This window comes from Panulirus ornatus, chromosome 31 (assembly GCF_036320965.1).
Source record: "Panulirus ornatus isolate Po-2019 chromosome 31, ASM3632096v1, whole genome shotgun sequence".
Classification (NCBI taxonomy): domain Eukaryota; kingdom Metazoa; phylum Arthropoda; class Malacostraca; order Decapoda; family Palinuridae; genus Panulirus; species Panulirus ornatus.
The window spans coordinates 10,039,384-10,063,736 of record NC_092254.1 but is presented as its reverse complement, the minus strand read 5'-3'; the positions used below and the strand labels follow the sequence as shown (position 1 = coordinate 10,063,736).

Below are 24,353 nucleotides of genomic sequence, written 5' to 3'. Positions count from 1 at the left end.
GCCGTTGCTCTGATTGGTCAAATGTCCGTGACGCGACGTCGGAAGAGCGTCTGATTGGCTATCTCCGCTCGTTCGTTAGTAGAACGGTGTGTTATACAGTGCGTAAGGACGTTATAGTGTTGTGACGTGTGTATTATACACGACTTGAAATGCTTCGTACCAAGGAAGATGGAAAGTTGGCCATTTTGGAATCAATTTCTGCATGAGAATATGGATTGAGGGGGGTGAAGAACCCTACGTATTTTATCATAACCAATTTATCATAACTATTATAGACACAGAAACACTCGGGAATGACGTAAATAAGACCCCCTTATAGCTCAACCTATATTTAAAACGCCGATGGGCCGCTGGATTCAAATAAATAACGCTATAGTGAATAGATCGGCGTTTTTACAAATGAGAAATGCATGAAGATTTTTCGAGTCGTTTGTTAGCATTTAAGTATACTTAATTGGTGTGATTCTTCTCTTAATTTTTTTAAACGCCAGGTTTAGGGGGTCAGATGAATTAGTTTGATTGTATATAAGAACAGTTTAGATAGTATTTCTAATAATACCCTGTCACCCAGATGGTAAATTCTGCTGGGTATGGTTAGAGTGGGGAATTAAAGGATGAATCACCCTATTATTGATAGTTAGGTGAAGTTGATTGGTTTGACTGAAGATGTATATATATATAACTAGTCCTTTTTTTTTTTGGCGGTAAAATATGACCTTAAAAAATTTAGGGAAGAAAGGAAGGAAACTCATCTGGATCTTACGAATATTTAGTGATGGAAGTGATGCAATTTCTTTTGTATGATAATGGCTTTAATTGAGGTTGAGCATCTTGTGCAAGATGCAGAAAAAAAAAAACAAGTTGAGACCTCCATGTTGAAAAGTAGATACATTGAGGAAGAAGTGGGTTATGTGTTGAACAATTGCTGATATTTCCTAACATTGGCACATACGAGATTGAACCATATTGAACTAGTTGAATAATTAGAAGAATATTCATTATTTCCGACACGTGCGCAAATAAAACAAGAGATGGAAACATGGATTTTGTTCTCGACAATATAACTCGTATTGATAGAAATCGTGCACTGGTACATCCGTGTTAATCAAAAGGTCTTTTCTTCATTCGAAGTATGATCTTTAATCCAAATATATAATCAAGTCGGGGAAAAACATGGTTAAATAATTAAAAATCATGTGCGATTATGACCTTGCTTTTCAAAAGAGTAATGTATATTTTCTCTCATTGTAATCCAGTAGCCCCGTAGGATAATATACCGTATTAGCATATATATATATATATATATATATATATATATATATATATATATATATATATATATATATATATATATATTCCTATGAGTCCACGGGGAAAATGAAACACGAAAAGTTCCCAAGTGCACTTTCGTGTAATAATCACATCATCAGGGGAGACACAAGAGAGGAATATAACAGTCAGTTGATATACATCGAAGAGACGAAGCTAGGACGCCATTTGGTAAACATATATATATATATATATATATATATATATATATATATATATATAAGGTTTTATGTATCGACATAAGAATATGGCAGTTGAGGTATACTATTGGCATCTTGATTACTTAGGATAATGAACTAGGACGAAATACAATCATTCTTTTGACGAGGATGATAATCCTTAGTAATTTCTCCATGGTATAGAATATAATTATACAACGAATGACGGATAATATTTGTTTCGCAGCTGCGCAGAAGTGTGCGCAAGATGCACTCGTAAATAAAGACCATAACGTTGAATAATGGTGTCGTAATGACTCACTCTTGCCTATTGTTCGCGTTGACATTTATCATCCAAATTCGGGTGATTATATGAGTCATCCGTCACACAAGCGATTACATCCATTTTCTCTTTTTCTGTTTGCTGGATCATCCCCCCCCTCGGTCCATAGACTTGGGAGCTGGTTATTTTTCTTTTCGCTCGGGGTCGTGCAGGCCGTCTGCGTCAGGTATAAACCACCAAAAGACAACAGACACCTTCTTCAGGTAGACACAAGATCATTCTAAAAGACTATACACGCTCTCAGTAGAGAGATACAGGCCCCACTGTCTCCTCACCTTTTTTTTTGGCAACTAGGTTGTCCGCCATCTTGTCAACAAGGACGGGGCGCTTAAATATGTGACTGTCATGGCCAGATGACCATATTACATGCTCCCCCCCGCGCACTAGGCATCCTGTTGATTCATCACCCCCCTCTCCTCCTTCCTCAACCTCCTCCTCTGTTGACCGTGTGATGCTGCCAACACTACAGTGCTTCGTCTCTCTCTCTCTCTCTCTCTCTCTCTCTCTCTCTCTCTCTCTCTCTCTCTCTCTCTCTCTCTCTCTCTCTCTCTTGTTACCGTCGTGTAATAAATAACCCTCGTCATAGCCAGTGGGGTCAAATTATTGGGAAAGGGGGACATTTATACTGTAGTCTCAATCCACACACACACACGAGTTAGATCAATTAATTTTTCATGTTATCCGCTTTTCCTACGCCATGGAATGATTGTCATGAGACCAGCAAGAAGAACCGTGATAAATTCTCAGGGTGGGAAGCCAGATGGCCTCTTTTGTTAGCTTTTTGTTGTTATATGTAACTTAATTTGGCGATTAGCATGGAAATGATTTCTTTGAAATGAGAGCGGGAAGGTTTGACGCAGGTTCAAATGGTTAATAACTCAATGGGATATTTTTTTTCCTTTTTTTTATTTACTCTTGTATTGCGTGAGGAATTTTGGCATGGCGTCATGTTTTCAGATTCTTTATCTGTTTATGAAATTGTTGGAGATATGTCCAGGAGGCGGGGACGTCCGTTGCTGTCGTAATTTCCTGGTAAAATATCGACGGTGTTTGGAAAAGCATATATATATATGTATATATATATATATATATATATATATATATATATATATATATATATATATATATATATATATATTTCATACTATTCGACATTTCCCGCGATAGCGAGGTAGCATTAAGAACAGAGGACTGGGCCTTTGAGGGAATATATATATATATATATATATATATATATATATATATATATATATATATATGTGTGTGTGTGTGTATGTTTACTGCAGTTATGTTGAATATATTGTCGATAGAAAATAAAAGTCGAAATATGGCCATGAATAACTCACAAAACTTCACATGTTGATTAATGTGGATAATTTAGTCCTTCAGTAATGTAATTTACTGATATGGCCTCGAGGTGATTAATAGCGTACGAGTTTTATTCTTATCTAAAAAAAAAAAAAATCAGAAGTTTGGAAAGCAGGTTGTGTTGAATTTATTATATCCAGAATTTATTATATCCAGACTAGAGATGAAATTCAAATGAAGTTACATCATTTTCTTCATTTTTTTTTTTTTGTGTTTCTCTTTCAAATATATATATTTCTTTTTCATATACCTGCTCGCCCCCCCCCCCCCCCCCCCTCCTTGCCCTCGCAAAATTTTATTGTCTGATATTTTAAACGAGAGATGGGATTTGGGGTCCTTACCCAGACACTTTGCATCGTGAACCTTGAATTGGTTAGTTTGCCTTTGCTATATAGGTCACAAGATGTGGGGAGTAACTAGACAGAAATACATAGCATTGCAGCTTACGTATATGGTGGATCGTAATGATAACAGAACCTGTCCATACTGTCCTTCAAAGTGTATGATCCAAGGGGGGGTATTGTTAGGTTTGATTACTAACATGTAAATGGTCATTAACTCATTGGGTTATTGTATCATACACGTTAGATATGTCAAGGATTCTTATCTTTGATTGGTAGTTTTGATATGTATATACAGTGAAAGCAAGAGAAACGGGTGTATTTAAATTGGTAGGATAAGAGATAACAGTAAACTTCTCCATTAGGTCGTCCATTGATGGGTTATTGATAATACAGCAAGTATAGAAATGTGAATTTATGTGATAGCTATGTTAGAAATTAGGTATGCCGTATTATTGAGTGTTGCGTTAGAAATTAGATATGCTGTATTATTGAGTGTTACGTTAGAAATTAGATACGCTGCATTCCTATTATAGTTGTTTAGAAATTAGATATACAGTGTATCAAGTGTTAGGTTAGAAATTAGATATACAGTGTTCTCGAGTGTTAGGTTAGAAGTTAGATATACAGTATTCCCAACTTAGACGTTTTGTGTGTGTATTTAAATATGGTTTTTAAGCTAAGAAAAAAAATATTAGGCAAACAATATTGTTATCTCGCGTCTGTTCGTTGAGTCATACATTGCTCACCCACAACTGTAAGTTGCCAAATGTCCAGCATGACAGTGTGAGTTATAGGGTAATTCCAACCTGCGCCGAAAAATTATAAGCCAGTAAAATAACCAGAGCTTTGCAAATGGCGTGGCATGAACCCCCCCACTTTTTTTTTTTTCAACGTACCCTAAAGCCGCATTGCAACTTGTCTGCCTTTTGTTGTCTCAAGGTGTTTGTTCATAGCTTGGAGGACAGGATCAGGTTGTAAATGTGTGGTGGTGTGCGAGGCATGGCCGTGTTTTGGGGTCAAATGCATATGGCGGGTGGTTGAAACGGTACGAAGCTCATGCCGTGTTTCGCGTTCGTACACCCATAGTGACTGCGTGCGTTTGGCACAGGGGGTTTTAGTGGGTGGTGGGTTTAATTAATCATCAGCCGTAATGAATGTGGGAGGCAGCTGGTACGGTCAGCGGGGGAATATGAGGAGAGGCATCGTGTTTATAATCATATTTCGTCGGGAGGGGGAGGTTACGAACAGGGTGGAATGGCTGGTGTAATATTCAGAAGGGGGGGAAGTCAAGAATAGGTTTTGACGTCAGCGGGCCCGCGATTGGACCTCAGTCGATAAGCAAACAAGGGAGGCGGTGGAGGAGAATGGCTGGTGATGTATGAGGCAACAGTGGCCTTAATAACGAACAGCGACCTGTGTCACACACCACCACCCGACGGGGTTGGCAGTTTAGGTGGCGCTTCGGGTTTTCTATCCCGCCGCTGTTCCCCTAACCATTTTACCTCTTTTATTCATTCCTCCATCCTTTTCTCTCTCTCTCTCTCTCTCTCTCTCTCTCTCTCTCTCTCTCTCTCTCTCTCTCTCTCTCATTCTTCTTGGGCTGGGGAGGAGCAAGAGCGGGCGAGGGTATTGTATTAGTGTATAAATATAAATAAATAAAAAAAAAAAAATATATATATATATATATATATATATATATATCGGCCGTGTGTGTGTGTGTGTGTGGCGGCGACCTTGGCAGTGTTGAAAGAGAAACAATGAAAGGGTGTTGTTTCAGGGAGCGGCCCGGGCTGTGGAGTGTATTTTCTTGCTGTATAATAACGTCATTTGTCTCCTTCCTCCGACGGCCGGTTACGCCCTTCTTTCTTCCTCTGTTTAACAAAGACTGTGCACAAGATTGAAATTTCCCCCGCCAACTTGCATGTGTGTACGTATATTTAAACGCACACGTAGAGATACACACACACGCGGGTTCTTTGATGAGGTCGCAAGCCATATCATGGAAGGCGTTTGTTGTGTCAGGAATATGACATTATTCCCTTGGGGCCACGACGGTACGACCTCACAGCACTAGTGATAAATGATAAATGATGGCTTCGTCTTTGACCTGGTCACGTACCTGGTTATCCTGTATCCAAGAGTCGAACCCACGTCCTCCCCAGATGCTAATCCTCTTCTTGCTTCATATCAAGCCACCACTGATGAAACAGAGGAAGAATAACTGTTCCACCATTGCCACAATAACGGAAGTCGGTTTCGTGTCGCATTCGAAAAGCTATATGATGTTCTCGAATATTATATATTTTTTTCTTTTGCTGTGTTGCAAGTTATCACCGCCTGTAAGAAGCTTTCGTTGTTAATAACTATTTTGATATTTGTTAAGACTATAAAGAATTTTAAGTCATTTCGTAACGATTGATCGTGTTGGAAACAATGTATAAGCATGAAGCCAGAATGATGTGTTCGGTTTATTTATATTTTCCTTCTCCCTTCCATCTGCTGCCCGTTCTGTGTCTTCATCACACCGCTTTCTCTCCCCCCTTTCCTCTTCCTCCTCCTCCTCTCCCGCTGCTCTTCCTCTTTCCACTGCATTCTCTCTGTGGCGCCCTGAGGGGCGTGTGTCAGCTCCCAAAGACGACCTATTCTTCTCCAGCCAGCCAACAGAGGGAAGAATATACCCAATTTAATGCCGGCGACGGAAATGCTCAAGGTGTTCATGCCTGGCTATAACGTACTAACCTCACCGTCGCTTAGCGTGAGATGAGCAAGTTTTGTTACCGGACTGAGTTTGCTGAAATGTGTATTACGGGGGAAGGAGTTTTACATTCTCGTTGTCCTGTCGCCTCGCATATCCTTTTATACACACACACACACACACACACACACCGGGCGTTACCGGACTCTGCCTGCAAGTGATGCCGCCCACGGCGAGGTTCTATGAACTGAGTACATGCACATGAATCCAATCTATTTTGTATCGAGTTATTATAACGCAGCCTTGTAGTTACGTGAACACCCTAGGAGAATGGGTCATGTGACTGTATGGTAATAACTATGATAATGATGATAAAGATGTGTATCATGTCTTGCATGTGTAAACCCTAAGTCTGCGTCGATCTTGTAGGCAATAAAAGTATATATATATATATATATATATATATATATATATATATATATATATATATATATATATATATATATATGATCTTAGAATTATCTTGAACTGAAGGAGGTGTTGAAGATTTTTTTTTTTCCCCCATTGATGGTTATAACTTAACGTTAACTGCTTTGATATGCCCATGGCATCTATAGACCTAAAGCCAATCAACCATATATCAAAGTTAACACATTCTCACGTCAAGGCTTAAGTAAAGTAAAAACTAACTGACCTTACAGGTAAAAAGTGATGGCTTCCCTCCTGATTATTTTTTATTATTCGTATATTAAGATTTACATGTAAATTGCCTGATCCTGGAGGCTGATTTTAATATTAACCCAAGGTTCGGATAATTACCATTATTTTTTTTCTTTTTCTTTTGTGAAAGGTTTTCCTCGCGTGTATGGCCATTGGTATTTCTTCGTCAAAACCCGAATTAATGTCGCCTACTTTAAAGAACCCTGTCGTCAAGCGCTTCATTCCATTTCTCTTTGATATCAGGTTTGTAGCTGCTAATCTGAGGTGTGGTATTTTCGGTCAGTGGCAATGGCTGTTGGTAATCTGTTTGCTGCTTTGAAGTAAATTAATTGGCCGTGACTGATCATTCCATGGTATGCACAAGTCCAGCGCTCTTCCTACCTTTGCTCAGCTGAGTAGTTTGAGTGAGGAAAAAATGACGCATATAATTGCATGTTCATGATTGCTGTCCTTGTTTTTTTTTTTTTTCAGATCTGCTAGTTTATGGTTATTGCCAAGCCGACTCTCCTATGTATTTATGAAACTGCGAATGACCCATGAACTGATGGAATGATTTGTGGTAATCGAAGACTGGTTGACGCCAGTAAATGTGGGTACTTCATTATTTGACTATGTCTGAGCCTAATGTTGATAGCAAATATTCTTTGATGCTACATCGACTGAGTACCGAAGCTTGTTGGACTCTTAGATTTATATATATATTTCAAAACCTCATTCCTTAGTAACCCATTGAAATATCTTGGATTCTATTCTGCTATCGGCTCACTGAGAGGTGAGGAATCACGCCACTCTAAGAAACAACTGCTTTCAGGATTAATGATGTGTAGAATGTCTTCGTTCACGCGTTGGTGTCCATGGGGTGTCAAGGTCTACCTTGGACTCGTAGATAATGGGGAAAAGTGGGTAGCAAGAACTCGAGGGGCTGGGAGTTTTACATGGCGCAATCCTTGAGCAAAAGAGGCATTGCTGTCGTTGAATCTGTATATATCAGGAGGGATGAACGCGTCTATGGGATAGAATGAATTAGATCGACGTGGTAAAATGGCGATGTATTTTTGCCCTCACGCTGAAAGCGAAATAAATGTTCTTGCTTCAGCAAGCGTACAAGATGGCTCAATTCTTTGGCAGTGGTGATAAGCTGAGGGGAGGCACAGGAACACGACTCCTGCGTGCCTGGAGATTGTGGATGACAGCAGACTTATTGTTGTGGGGAGCCTTGGGGAGCTGGACTTTGAATTGCAACATCATTTTCCTCTTGTAATGCTGCATGCCAGTAACTTTGCATGACAGCGGCGTCTGTGTCCAAAGAACCTCGGGCAGCGGCAAAGTTGGGGTGGGGGACCTTTTGTGGAAACTATTTTCTCTGGTGGCAATTTTGGGTAGAAATCGTAGGCAGTGGCAGATTTGTGGTGCCCACTTTCGTTTAGAAGCTGCTTTGGGAGAAGAATCTTTGGTTTTGATCTTTTTGTTTTGTGTCTGTGTGTGTGGTGTGGGGGGGGGGGATTCCGTTTTAATTTTTGAAAGGGTTGTAAAAATGTGATATGAAGGGCTCAGAAGGAATCCCTCCCATCATGAAACTTCAGATGTTAAGAAATCTGTGTCGGTAACAGTGGAATGAACCCTGAGTGGCTGCAACTTTAAAATCTCATCTTGTTATATCAGCTCTCCTGACACCACATATTGTCCTGGACCATTTCACTTTCAACACATTCACCATCTTTTGTAACTTTTTATGTAGGGCTCAAACCACACATCCGTACAGCACCATCGGAACTACCATACCAACAAAAAGGCCTACATTTACCCCTATAGACAGTCACCTCTTTCCACAAACACCTCAATACACGTAGGACTTTAACCCTTCCTCACCCACCCAATGGTTTGCTTCAGTTCCCATGTTTCCATCTGCAGCTGTGTCCACTCCCAGGTATCCAAAACACCTCTCTTTCTCCAAGATCATCTCTCCATTCAGATTCACATTCTTTAGGATATAAATGCCTTTTGTTATAATGCAGAGGGTTAGCCACTTTTGGCATAGGCAGGGGAAAAATAAAGTTATTGCACTGCATAGAGCTAATCTCTGTCCTTGGACCATTTTTAGATAGATTGATGTACTGTACTTAGCAGTCAGAAGTTGTGCATTGAGTAACCCATTTATAATGAGGCTTGCTATTTTGTAATGACAAATCAGTGAATGTATTAGAGAATAAATCCTTTGCCAGGGTTAAGATATTTTGTCGGAATTTTTTTTTCTACTATCCCAATTCGACTTGCAAGTCAAGTGGATATGTTTATATGATTGGTGTGTCATAAGAACTATGCATACATTGTATTGTGGAGAGGGAAAGTCAAGAGTAAGAAGAAAAGCTGGTGTTACATGACTTATCAAGAAAGAAAGAAATGCCATTGTGAAGAAGGAAGTGTCATTTGTATTGGAAAGCTTGTGTTTATAAAAGGACCTGGTTACCAGAATCATCATGAAGGGATGGACCCAACTCCACATCTCACCCTACCTTTATGACAACTTTGCACAGCTCAACTCAACCCGTCGCCCTCGGGCCTGATCCTCTGCTCAGCCCTGGTTACTGGCAAGGTGAGCAAAGTTTCAGGTGTGTGGGAGGTGGGCAGCATCACACTCACGGTGCCATAGTCATCATTTCCAGTACTGCTGACACCACCATTACTTCTGCCACTGTTATGGCTATCGCCGTTTTGCTACCATTGCCCCAATTGTTCCCAGGAGTTTTAGGTTGTCATATGATGGCACACTGTCATGATAATCAATGATATGCAATATTTTGTAGATGAGTTATACATGAAGATGATTAGGGTGGTAGAATGGATATTTTTTCGATATTGTTTGATGTGAGAAAAAGTATATGGATGAATCTGAATTTTCTGAAAAATTGTGCTGATTGGAGGGCAAAGTGTGTGAATATAAAGCAATGAGCTGATGAATAAAAAGTTGGTGCACATAGATTAAAAAAAAAAGAGAATGTGAGGACATAGAAAGAAGGAATATTGAAAATCTAGTGGAGAAAAGCAAGCTCTTTTGGAAGGAAATAGATAGATGCACAAGGGAGGTCTAGTGAAAGTGACAGGTTTGGCAGACTGACGGTGACAGAGGAAATTTGTAAGAGATGTAGGAGGCACTTCAAAAACTGATTGCAAACGATTCTGTAAGAGCTATGGTAATTTGAATGATAGGATTAGAGATCAGGAGAGGTCAAAATAGGCATAGGGGAAGGGCATTATTACAGAGGACTAGGTGATAAGAGAACCAGTGTGGAAAAAAAAGGATATAGATGTAATAGGGAAGAGACTGAAAATGGAGACGAAGCTGCTAATGTGAATGTCTTGGATGTTCTTGAGAATTTCATAAGCTACTATGAACTTCTACAGTGGCAGTAATGCTCTTGTCAATGTAAGTAGTTATTCAACTTTGTAGTGTCAGATGAGTAAGGACTGTGTATTGTAGGGTCGACATTATTATTCATTTCATGTATGGATGAGGTATTTTGTGAAATGAATGTAAGACAGACTATATTGTATTTTGCTATTGATTTTATTTGTTGGTTTTGTAATAGGATTTTTTTATTATATTCTACATGCATTTAAGATTTTAGTTGAATGGAAGTATCACTTTTCAAATGCTTATTTCTTGCTTATATTCGATTTAACTATAATCCAAAATTGAATAATTGCTGTATAGGTAAACATAGTTATAAATCTTTACCATTGTTTCAGTTTATGAAATTTAAAACATCTTTCTCCTGATATCTTCATATATTGTACAAATTAGGTGTGAATGCATTGTTAGAAAAGTGAACCCATAAGGCAAACAATGATTATATTTATCAGATCTGACGAGAAATAAAAGCCAGAACTATACCTGTGTGTTTACAAGATATCAGTAATAATTCTAAGAAATAGAATGCTTATGCTATGGAAAGAAAGTTACTTGGAATACTCTTGATTGCTATTTTGTTCATGCCAGGACTGTCCCTATCACCTCAAGACTGACACAACCAGGATTGGAGAAGGGGGAGAGGGAAGGCACTGACTGGTGTTGAGAGGACCCCCAGTGCTCCCTTCAGTCATGTATGTTGAAATAATTTTGAGACTAGTTGTCATGGACAGAGTGAAGAGTCAGTTAAAAGACAAGGACTGGGAAAGGCAGGAAGGAGAGGAGCCAAAAACTTGATCAGATTTCCTTACAGGATGAAAGGTTTTTCAGATATCAAGATCAAGTGAAAGCTAGGGTGAGAGAGTATTGGCAGACTTCAGGGAGAATAAGAAAATGTTTTCAAAGATGAACGGTTTGAGAAAACGAGGACCATGAGAGCAGATGGAGAAGTGGTAACAGGCAAAGAAGGAACAGGGCAACATGAGTGTAAAACTGTCTTCCCTTATCACACACACACACACACACACACTAAAGACAAGGTGGAGAGATGTGGCAGCATGAGTGTAAAACTCTTTCTTTATAATACACAAATAGTAATCACATGCACATACAAATAATACTTTAAGGAAACCACAACATGAACATCCTCACATATGGAGACAACTGTGCATTCACATCACAACATGCTTACGCCACAGTAGCGTCAACAGACACATTGAAATTGAGTGACTGAGATCAGGGTCATAGGTACTCGTGCTTTGCAGCACAAACTGTCTCTACAAGCAGGGTCAGTAGGATCTATAGGTGAAAAACTTCATATAGTTACCATCCAGCAGGGGTCATACTTTTCATGTTGAGTTAGCTTATGGTGTCCAAATGTTTCGAGCCAATAAGTTTTGTAATTTAGCATTGAAATAACTAGATTACTTATTTTTTATTGGGCCTAGAAAGTATTTCAAAATGATAAAGATTGATATTTGAGGTGAAGAATCCTAGATTTTTATGATGGGTTCCAATTTTTTTTTTCTGACAATTAAACTTCCCAATTAAGCTCTGTTAGGATTTGGAAGCATTATAAAATGCTTTAGGTTGATATTATAGTTAATGAATCCATATCTTCTTTGTATTCCAATTTTGAAAAGAAAAAACAAAAGCTTAAGAATATTCTGAACTGTCACCTGCAAATTTTGCCACTTTCTTTAAATATTAGATATTCTAAAAAATTCAGGTATAGGTAATGTTTTTTCATGTCAATTAAGGTATTGGGGTTTAGATGTTGTTTTGCAATTACTGAGTTCTGTATATAAGCTTTGAAATGATTACATTAAAAATACTTTATTCACTTTTTGTCATACCTAGCAAGCTTTGTAGAATACCTTAGGTTGATGAGTAAGGTAAAGAAGTCTTTTACTGTTATATTCTAAGTTTGAAACAAAAGTTTTGAATACTTAGAAATACCTTGAATTGTTGGTATGTGTATTTTATATGTTTTACTAATTTTTTCCTTGAATCATAGTGGTCATATTTTTTATGCTGAATAGTATTCTGAGGTCCAGTTATTGGTTTCATACAATTAAGTTCTGTAAGTAAACCTTGAAGGAGTTATATATATTATGTTTCACAGTTATTTTTCCCCCATTGATACATCATAGAATATTTATAGTTGATTTTTATGATAAAGGCAGGTTTCATTGTGTTGTATTCCAAATTTGAAATAAAAGTAATCTCACTTTTATTCTTGCATTAACGAAAAAAAGTCATACATGAAGATAGTACAGTATTTGGGAGTGTCAGAGTAGCACATATCTTAGAATTAGCAAAAGTTTTCTTCTTAACTATGTTCCTGTATCTGTTTGGTTGTTATGCTTCGTATGTTGCTATTGGAGTTTCATACTTTATGGGAGACCACATGACGCTTATCAGAAACACTTGTCATGTCTGTCATTTATGCATTGCTATAAAAGACAAATCAGATTTCTTCTTTACTCCAAACGTTCTCTTCACTGTACCAAAGTATTATTTCATCCATTTTCAATATTTAGATTTGACCAACTTAATGATGTATGATTTCAGATAGAAGTCATGTATCAGAGGTCCAGAATGCCCAGGACCAAGAGACTTGTGAAAATTTTTTGTTTCTAAATTGATGTTCCTGTACATAAATATCAGTGCAAAGAAACTCATCTTGGTAAATAGCAGGCTTTAGGATCGATCTTTTATATGAATATAGTATTTAACTCATGATTTTCCAGCACGTACACAAAGTTGTTACATTATAAAAGTAATTCCCTTTTAGATATGGTACATGCCTTCAGTGGCTTAATACTGTACACCTTTATATTCTATAGATTAATGTGCCTTTGAATATATAATGTCAAGATATTTGTAATTATTTTTTTTCATATTTGACCGTTCGTTTCCCACCAATGTTTCAGATCATATACCACTAACCAGTATGCAGACAGTTTTGTAAAGTATCACCCTCTCTCCTTAGTCTATGTCAGGCTTTCCTTAGTAGATTTTTGTGTCAATTGAATGTTATTAAGGAGATTATGCACCTCAAAATGCATTATGTGGATTTTTTTTCCAAGCTTAATGAAGGTTTCATCGTAATATATATATGATGAAACGTTATTGTAAATGACTTCTTGAAAATTATTATGATGTAGCATGTTTCAAGAAAAACATTGAAAAGGTTTGCTAATTATGTATCTTTTAATTCTTACAGGTTGTTTTTGCAGTGGAGGGATGTATCATTCCCTTCGACAGAATGTCAATAGTCTTACAAACTTCCCTGTGAAAAGGAAAGGAAAAGTCATCCATGGATAACACACCACTCATAAGTTTTTGGTCTGACTGAATGTCAGGCTTGTTATGCTGTATAAATCTGCCAGATATAAAAAGTAAGTTTTCTCTATTTTTTATTTATTCATTTTGCTTTGTCGCTGTCTCCCGCGTTTGCGAGGTAGCGCAAGGAAACAGACGAAAGAAATGGCCCAACCCACCCCCATACACATGTATATACATACACGTCCACACACAAAAATATACCTACCTATACATCTCAATGTACACATATATACACACACAGACACATACATATATACCCATGCACACCATTCACACTGTCTGCCTTTTATTTATTCCCATCGCCACCTCGCCACACATGGAATACCATCCCCCTCCCCCCTCATGTGTGCGAGGTAGCGCTAGGAAAAGACAACAAAGGCCCCATTCGTCCACACTCAGTCTCTAGCTGTCATGCAATAATGCCCGAAACCACAGCTCCCTTTTCACATCCAGGCCCCACACAACTTTCCATGGTTTACCCCAAACGCTTCTTATGCCCTGATTCAATCCACTGACAGCATGTCAACCCCGGCATACCACATCGATACCACATCGATCCAGTTCACTCTGTTCCTTGCCCGCCTTTCACCCTCCTGCATGTTCAGGCCCCGATCACTCAAAATCTTTTTCACTCCATCTTTCCACCTCCAATTTGGTCTCCCACTTCTCCTCGTTCCCTCCACCTCCGACACATATATCCTCTTGGTCAATCTTTCCTCACTCATTCTCTCCATGTGCCCAAACCATTTCAAAACACCCTCTTCTGCTCTCTCAACCACGCTCTTTTTATTTCCACACATCTCTCTTACCCTTACATTACTTACTCGATCAAACCACCTCACACCACACATTGTCCTCAAACATCTCCTTTCCAGCACATCCACCCTCCTGCGCACAACTCTATCCATAGCCCACGCCTCGCAACCATACAACATTGTTGGAACCACTATTCCTTCAAACAATGTTCTCGACTTCACACATTCTTCAAGGCTCCCAGGATTTTCGCCCCCTCCCCCACCCTATGATTCACTGCCGCTTCCATGGTTCCATCCGCTGCCAGATCCACTCCCAGATATCTAAAACACTTTACTTCCTCCAGTTTTTCTCCATTCAAACTTACCTCCCAATTGACTTGACCCTCAACCCTACTGTACCTAATAACCTTGCTCTTATTCACATTTACTCTTAACTTTCTTCTTTCACACACTTTACCAAACTCAGTCACCAGCTTCTGCAGTTTCTCACATGAATCAGCCACCAGCGCTGTATCATCAGCGAACAACAACTGACTCACTTCCCAAGCTCTCTCATCCCCAACAGACTTCATACGTGCCCCTCTTTCCAAAACTCTTGCATTCACCTCCCTAACAACCCCATCCATAAACAAATTAAACAACCATTGAGACATCACACACCCCTGCTGCAAACCTACATTCACTGAGAACCAATCACTTTCCTCTCTTCCCACACGTACACATGCCTTACATCCTCGATAAAAACTTTTCACTGCTTCTAACAACTTGCCTCCCACACCATATATTCTTAATACCTTCCACAGAGCATCTCTATCAACTCTATCATATGCCTTCTCCAGATCCATAAATGCTACATACAAATCCATTTGATTTTCTAAGTATTTCTCACATACATTCTTCAAAGCAAACACCTGATCCACACATCCTCTGCCACTTCTGAAACCACACTGCTCTTCCCCAATCTGATGCTCTGTACATGCCTTCACCCTCTCAATCAATACCCTCCCATAAAATTTACCAGGAATACTCAACAAACTTATACCTCTGTAATTTGAGCACTCACTCTTATCCCCTTTGCCTTTGTACAATGGCACTATGCATGCATTCCGCCAATCCTCAGGCACCTCTCCATGAGTCATACATACATTAAATAACCTTACCAACCAGTCAACAATACAGTCACCCCCTTTTTTAATAGATTCCACTGCAATACCATCCAAACCTGCTATATGCTGGGTTATACTGTAATGATAAGCTAGAATCATTGTTGTACTATCATTTATATATTTATGAATAGAATTCCTAACTGAATTACAGTTTTTACTCTGGATTCAAATGACCTGGGGGATAAACATTTGATCACATTCTCTGTAAAGTCTATAGGGTGGTATGCATAACATACATGAAAATTGTTGCAGTCATAGTAAAACAAAGAAGATTTTTAACACGAGAAAAAGAGGAAAAGTTGTGATATTTTCAGTTTTACAATTGGAACCTCAGATTGGTTAAGTATTGAATAAACCTGAAAACTTGCCTGAAACATTTGATTTAGTATTGAGTGAGATGGATGAATTAAAAGGGGAGGGTCAAAGATCTGTTTTAGTCAAATAGTGCCAATCATCTAGTGAATGCAAAAATGAGATTTTTTTAAGCTCCAGCCGTAACATGTTCATCACATGATTTCTGAATATTTTGAAATGGAGAATATAAGAAAATGAGATGAAATGAAGTACAAATCAAAATATGCAAACTCAGTGACCTGTGTATTTTATCTTAATGATGAAACATCCATTCTGGAGTGTAGTTTGTTGCCTGATATGTTGATGTTTCTATTACAAAGCTTTGAGTTATAAGGTTGGTTTGAGATACATTTTTGATTTACAGCAATTATGAATTATGTTATGTTCTGTTGACTTATAACAATGCAATTTGCAGCACATTGAAAAAGTGAAAGTTTTTCATCTATCCATTTTTTATTTCAAAAAGAATGTAATTTGATAAATGAATTATATCACTGCAACTACTTTAAGGATATCGGGTTCTTATGATACACATTTTTAGAATGCCACAGGAAAATACCTTGTGATTTTTATCCCACCAACTGGAACAATATGTTTGTTTGTGCTCACTACTGCTATATTACTGTATATATTACATCCACAGTAAGTGTAAGAATGTCAGTAACTCTAGGTATCTTCCAGTCGAAGCAGCTGCTAAATGAGATGATTAAGGTGGTGATGAAGATAAGCCTGTGGCATCAGTTGATGAATTGAATAATTCTGGGAGTGATATTAATAACCCTTGAGACTCTCCCTCTCTGTCCCAGTAATCCTTATTCCTTTCTTTCCCTCTCAAGCAACACATAAAGCCATCATCACCATGTTTCAGTATAGTACCTTTGTCAGTAAGTTTTCACTGGCTGTTGTCTTAGTCAAGTCATGACAAACTGTGATACCGCATGTGGGTAGAAAACTGAAATGTTTCATATACATTACATTCCATTGCTAAGAATTACATTGGGAAAAACATGAGTTTTGGTAATTTTACTTCCAACAGATTTGACTTGCAACAGGTTGTCCAGAAACATAAACTTAAGATGGGGACCTTTATTTACTTTAGAAACTTTTTTTTAAGTGTTAAGGATCATGACTGAAGTGATTTTGTTAATTTAGATGTACAGTACTGTGTGGTAGTTACATTTTCTTATGTGTTAACTGGAATCAGGCATAATGCAGTTCCTTATTAGAAATTTTTCTCATTGATGCATAGTATCTCTGGAGATACGGGAGAAAGAATTCTACCCATGTATTCCCTGCCTGTCACAGACGGTAACTAAGAGGGGTGGAATTTGGTGGCTGAAAACCTCCTCTCCTTGTATTTCAATTTCCAAAGGATGGAACTGAAGAAGTCAAGCAAGGAGTGCTCATCCTCCTCGATGACCCAGGCTGAGGTGTCTGAATGTGTGAATGTAGTAAAGGTTAAATGAAGGGAAAATTGGTGTTATTTCTGAAAAAAAGAATCTGGATGTTCTGGCTCAATGAAACAAAGCTTAAGGATAAGGGGGAAGAATGGGTTGGAAATGTCTTTAGGGTAAATTCAGGAATTAGTGAGAGCTAAAGAAAGGGATACACTCTAGCTGAAGTAGGAGTTGGAATGTGTGAAAAAATGTAAGGGAGTGAGCTCCAGACTTATGTGTATGAAAATGAAAGTGGGTTACAAGAGTTGGGTGATTATTTGTGATTATGCACATGGCCACAAGAAGAAAGGTGATACAAGGCAAGTCTTTTCAAAGCATCAAGGTGAGTGCATCAGCAGTTATGATGCAAGATGCTGGGTATTTGTGATGCGTGATTTAAATGTGAAAGTAAGTGATGTTGTAGTTGACGGTATAATTGGGGTGCATGAGGTTTGCAGTAATATGAATGCAAATGGTGATTAGCCTGGGGTGTTGTGTACTGAAACATGACTGGCGATTGGTAATACCTGGTTTGAAAAGTGGGACATACACAAGCATACATGGATGAGTAGGAAAGATGGTCAGTGGGCATAATTGGCTTACGTATTAATTGATAGGCGTGCAAAAAAGAGACTCTTGGATATGAATGAGTTTGAAAGGGACAGCTTGTGGGATATGTTGAGGGTTTTGAAAAAGAGGAAATAATATAGGGGGAAGAGGGTGTTGAGCTTGTGGAAGTGAGACTTGTGAGAAGTAATATCAAAAGATATATAGTTTTTGCAAAAATGTTGTCCCCATGCATTATCAGAGGTAATGCAAGGCTAAGGTTTATTGTGGGTACAAGCATATGACGCTCTCAGGGTGAAATTATTATACTTCTGGTTGCTAGTACTAGTGTTTCTAATGATGTGAGCACCAGCAACCTGCCTTCATGTGCCTCAGGCGCTTCATTTTGGGAAATTTGCTTCTGGGCACTGTATTTCTTCCACAGGTTCTTTGAAGAATCACTACCAATTTATAGCACTAGAGACATTCCAAATGGCTTTTAGTTTAGCTAATTTTGCGGTTTATATTGATATCCTAACTTAGAAATGTCAAACTCTATTGTTTGGACTACTGTAGTCGGAAAGTTTTGCGTTGAATTGATATCTTTCTTTTTTTATTCCATTAGGCCTGTAGTTCAGCTCTGGAGTCCTCAGAAAGGATAGAGTACATTGATGAAGTGGAAGCCAGACACCACCGTTTAGAATGAGGACCCTTATGATTGCATAGTGTGAAACCTCTTCATGAGAGCTGAAGGATGTTGGCATTACCTGAGGTTGTTTGAACACTTGAATGTTTCTCACTGTTAACATGTGACAGTGCCTTTCCTTTTCTATGTGTACATGTTGTGATATTTTGTATGTGATGTCATCTTTAATAGATCAATCTGTGGCTCAGTTTTGTAAGGTATGACTTTCTTATAGTATAACGTGAATAGAAAAATGTGCAACTGTTGATCCTGTAGTATTATTTAGTATCACAGATGATGTGTACCAAACCAAAGCAGAAATAAATATTTTCTGGATAATCTGTCTGTTTTAATCTCTGTGCAGTGATCAGACCTCGCATAACTGGAGAGTAGTAATCATCATCAGGAATCTTAGAATGTGAAAAATTGAGCAGATACGTTGTGAACAACTGTTCCAGTAATTTGTGTAGTTTGTGCGATGGAAGAACAAATAAAGGCGATGCCTCCTGCAGGTTTAGTTAGCGATAAGTGTCTTCATTTGGGGTTCTTTATTTCAATATTTTGATGGCATCAGTTGGGCTTATGAAAGCTAGTTTTAGATAGATAGAAATACATGGTGCTAAATGCTGTAAATTGTTTTAAACTGCTTTTTCTTGTACTGGTGCACAATGAGTTCATACTTACATTATGATCATGGAACTGAAAATAAAGGTTCTCATTTTCAGTTTCATGGTTATAACTTAAGTATGGATATGTTGTGCATCAGTACAAGAAAAAGCAGTTTAAAACAACTTACAGTGTATTAAGTACATTGTAAAGCTGTTTCAGAATGTATTACTAAATACTCAGGTTTTTTAGCTTTATCTATCTATATATTTATATGTATCTCTGATGCCTATTCCCTTCTGGAACTCCCTCAAGGGGTGGCCATGGCAATAGAGTCTCCATAACTAGTGAACTCCAGTGCCACTTCCTAGCATTTAATGCTTCACCCTTAACAGGCCACTGGCAGTGCAGTGTATACAGAGGATCAGATTTAGAGGCTTAGATTTAGATAAATAAAATATTTGGTCTGAAAAGATTAACTCATTATCATGATGTGTGTAAAAGTAATATGTTATGGCTTGTGACAAGTTTTGTGGTATAGGTTATATCTGTATACTCAGTGTTCAGTTTTCGCTACATGGGAACAATGTCTTAAATGTTTACCATAACTGTTGCTGTATCATTGCAGCTGGTCTTTTTCAGTGAAATTCTCAAGTTGAACTTGAAACAAAAGGATCTTGTACCTAATATAAAGGTGGGACTTCAGTCAAGCATCATTTTCAAAAAACATCATGCATGGTGATTGATTCTTGGATATTTGGATACTTTCCCCTAGTATTATACTGTGTTTATGATTTATCCTGTGCAGTGATAATAGTGCTTCAGTCAAACCTCTTTGGAAAATTTTTTATGCATGATGTTTCTTGGATTCGTACCATGTGAGTTGTACTTACCCTTGTTTTTTATCATATAGTTTATCCAATACTTTAATATGAATATATAGTTTTACAAATGTACACAAAAAAATATGTTTCTTAGTAATTGCTTGTTTTATTACCTTATAATGAATAAACTTATAAGGTACGTGGATATATTTGTAAGGAGGCACATATTGTGCGAATAAGAGAGTGATGTAATAACACTTACAAGAGTTGATGGAAAAGTAGCAACACATAGATATGTGAAAAAGATATGGAGCAAGTATTTTCAAGGAATGCTGAACATGTTAGATGTGGAATTTTTGAAATGAGGTGGTATGTGGAGCAAATATAATTGAGAATGTGATAGCATAAAGGGTGTAGGTATTGAAAGCCTTGCACAAGATAAAATGTAAAGCATCAGAGGTGGATGGAATTTCAGTTGAACTATCTGTTTAATTTGACTATGACCTAAAGTGATATGCTTGAGGATTGATATAGGGCAATATTATATCAGTTGTTTAGGTATATGATTGTGAAAGTGAGGAAGCATGAAAAAGTGATCTGTATACAGAGATTCAGAGATTGAGTGAAGAATGGCATAGGCTGAGAATAAATTGAATCAGGGATATACAAGATCTGGGGTAAGGGAAAAAGAATTTTATATTCCTTGTGCATCATAGAGGGATGGGTGAAGGAGGAGGGGGAGACTGGAACCACCCCCCCTTTTTTTCTTGGTATTTGTTTCAAAAAGATGGAACAAGGATACAAGTGATGAGTGCTCATGCTCCTTGAAGGCTCAGAAGGAGCCAAGTAATGAGTGCTCACACTTCTCAAAGGCTCAGGATGGGTTTTCTGAATGTGTGATAGTAGTTGGTAGGCAGCCAACGATCAGGGATGCATTTTACCAGTACTACCTGCCTGGGTATTGGGAGGAAAAGTGACAGCTGCATAGTGAGCCAGCACTTCAGTGGTTGCCACATTGCACTCTTTTGACATAGATAGCTGTCGTTTTTCTTCCTCACCCACACATGGACTACTGGCATTCTTTCCACAGAATACAATCTCATCTAGTTGTACATAACATTTGACAACACATAACACACACGGCTATTTCATCTTGACTCTATATATTCTTGCATTGAGCACTATGTGCCAGCCCTGCCTTTTATATAAACAAAATGGTAGGAGCAGTAGATAGAAGCAGTAGTTAGCAACATTTAGGTTGGAGCATTAGTAGAAGTAGTCATTAGGAACATTAGGTAAGAGCCTCTGCAAACACTGCACTGGGGTTGCCCTCGCCCAGTGGCCTGCTAAGGTTGAGGCACTAAAGGCTAAGCAGCTGTGCTGGGGTTCCGTAGTTATGGAAACTATTATCAAGGCCACCCCCTTGAGAGAGTTCCAGGTGGGAATAGGCATCAGAGATATAGATAGATGGTGTGGATGTAACGAAGATGAGAAGGAAGGAGAGATAAGCAGTATGTTTGAAGAAAGGAAACTGAATGTTCTGGCTCTAAGTGAAATACAGCTCAAAAGTAAAGGGGAAGAATAGCTATGTCTGAGGGATAAGGATAAAGTCAGGGAATGGTGTGAGGGCAAAAGCTAAGGAAGGGGTAGTTCTAAGGAGGGAAGTAAGGAGGTGTACTCCAGATTGATGTGGATAGAAATGAAAGTGGATTGCAAGATTTACATGATTATTAGTACCTGTGCATCTTTAAGAGATGGATGAGTATGCAGTCTGTAGGGGGTGAAGTGGCTTGGTGAGTCATTTGTTGTGTACTGATGACACAGCACTGGTGGCAGATTGAAGCGAGAAATTGCAGAAGTTGGTGTCTGAATTTGGGAGTGTGTGTAAAGGGATAAAAGTGAGAGTAAATGTGAATAAAAGAAAGGTTGTAAGGTTTAGCGGGGCTGAGGGATAGATTGGTGGGGCATCTGGATGGAGAAAGTTTTAGACACCAGAGAGTGAACATGGCAGTAGATGGAACTGCAGGAGCAGAAGGTATTCCTACCCTGGATGAGGGGTTGCAGATTCTGGGAAAGAGGGATTGATATCTGGGAGCATGAAAATGGGCATATTTGAAGGTTTAGTAGTGGTAGTAGTAATAATTGGTAGTAATAATTGGTAGGCAACCAACGACCAAGGAGGTATATTACCAGTACTACCTGCTTGGGTATCAGGAGGTTTAGTGACAGCATTGTAAGCCAGCACTTTAGTGGTTGTCAAGTAGCACTCCTCTGACCTAGGTAACTGTCTTTTCTTTGTGCCCCACTGACATGGAGTACTGGTATTCTATCCACAAACATACAATCTCTCCTTGTCACGTGACACTTAACTCACGCAGCATATTCTTCATAACTCTAGATTTTCCTGTGGTGAGCACTTTGTGCTAGCCTTGCTTTTTAGCAAAATAGTAGGAGCAGTGATAGAAATAGTAGGTAGGAACATTTAGGCAGGAGTATAAGGTAGAAACATTAGATAGAAGTAGTAGTTAGGAGCCTTAGATAGAAGTAGTTTTTAAGAACATTAGATATAGGCCTCTGCGAACACTGTGCTATACTTACCTTCTGTCAGTGGCTTGTTAAGGGTGAGGCCATAGATGCTAAGAAGCAGCACTTGAGTTCTTTAGTTATGGAGACTGTTGCTGTGGCCACCCCTTTGAGGGAGTTCCAATTGAAACGCGCATCAGAGACATAGATAGGCTCAACAATGTTGTAAGGATGTGAGTATTAGGCTGTAGATGAAGATGTGCAGAGGAGGCTGGAGATTTTAGAAATTGAATGTTTGAAGATAATGTGTGGGGTTACATGGTTTGATCAAATAATGATAAAAGGTGAGGTAATATGAAGAGGGTGGTTAAGAGAGCTGAAGAGGATGGACCTAGATGTGGAATGAGTGAGGAGAGGTTAACACAGGATATGTGTGTCAGAAGTTGGGACAAGAAGGGGGATACCAAATTGGAAATCAAAGGATGGAGTAAAAAAAACATGCAGGAGGGTGAAAGGCATGCACTGGAGCGATTTTGTATAAGGAGGAAGACATACTGGGAGTGACTGTACCAGGGCGATGAGGCGGCTGGTGGAAACCATGGAAAGGTCTGTGGGGTCTGAGCAGATATGGGGCTATGGTTTCAGTACATCACAAATGACTTCTAGAGAATGGATGTGAGTCAATGAGGCTTTTGTCTGTTCCTGGTATTGCCTTGCTGATGCAGGAAACAGAGAACAAATGTAAAAAGAGAAAAAGGATGTGGAAGATATTTAGGAAGGTATTGCTTAAATGTATGGATGAGTTGAGTAGGATGTGGACATTTGTGTGGACTGAGGTAGCTAAGTCAATAGTTACAAAAGGGGAGCTGTGTTGAAAGTATTTACAGCCAATTAGGAGTAGAATAGAAAGTGGCAGATCAGATGGGTACTAGAGCTAGGGAAGCAGGTGAGAGAGTGTCTTGAACCGAATGAGAGAAGGAAATGTGAATGCAAAATAGCACGAGTAGGAGAGTAGAACCAACAGGAACACTAGAGATTGGTTGGGGATGTGTTAACATGCAAGAAAGATGTGAAGAGATGGAATAGATGTTTTGAAGGACTGCTGAATATAGTCGATTAAAGGGAGGCAAATGTGATGTGTTTGGAACAGAGTCGCATGAATATTGAAGCATAGTGAATGACACGATGAAAAGTGATAGCAGAAGTTTTGTGCAAGATGAAATATGGCAAGGTACCTTAAGTAGGGCTGCAAATGAGTTTCCCAAGAAAGGTGATTGTGTTATTGATAGTTTAGTCACACTTTTCGTTGTATGTGGCACAAAATGAGGTGCCCAAAGACTGGTATAATGCATTATATATCCTGTACATGAAGAAAAGAGGAGCAAAAATGAATGTATAATTTGCAGAGGTACAAGTCTGAGGAGTTCATATGTTAAGATGGATTTAAGGTTGGGGGGAAGGGTATTGAGATGCTAGTGGCATGCACAGAGCACAAGTTTGGCTTCAGGAGAGGTAGTGTTTGCTTTAAAGAAATGATGTCAAAAGTAATTCGAAAAAGTTCATTATATCATATGAATCTGGAGAAAACATAGAGGGCTTGTTGTGGAAGGTACTACTGTTACTTGGGATAAAGACTTCATAAAGTATGTGGGACTTCACAACAGGTATGTATTGTGATAATGGACGGGAAATACTTAAGAAACATTCATTCTACCCCTATCTCCCACCCGACTAAACAACGTGT

At 38.6% G+C, this 24,353-nt stretch overlaps 1 long non-coding RNA gene across 8 annotated transcripts in view; it reads left to right on the top strand.

Moving 5' to 3' along the window:
- The window catches only part of LOC139758809 (uncharacterized), a 190,363-nt gene extending 171,368 nt beyond the window's left edge, over positions 1 to 18,995 (top strand). For 7 of the 8 annotated variants that reach the window (XR_011714938.1, XR_011714939.1, XR_011714936.1 and 4 more), the window contains 2 exons: positions 13,593 to 13,767; positions 18,597 to 18,995. This is a non-coding gene — a long non-coding RNA (uncharacterized lncRNA). Of the gene's footprint in view, positions 1 to 10,954; positions 11,059 to 13,592; positions 13,768 to 18,596 lie in introns of all 8 variants that reach the window. The other variant, XR_011714935.1, reaches the window with a different exon arrangement.
- The last annotated feature ends 5,358 nt before the right edge of the window (positions 18,996 to 24,353 follow it).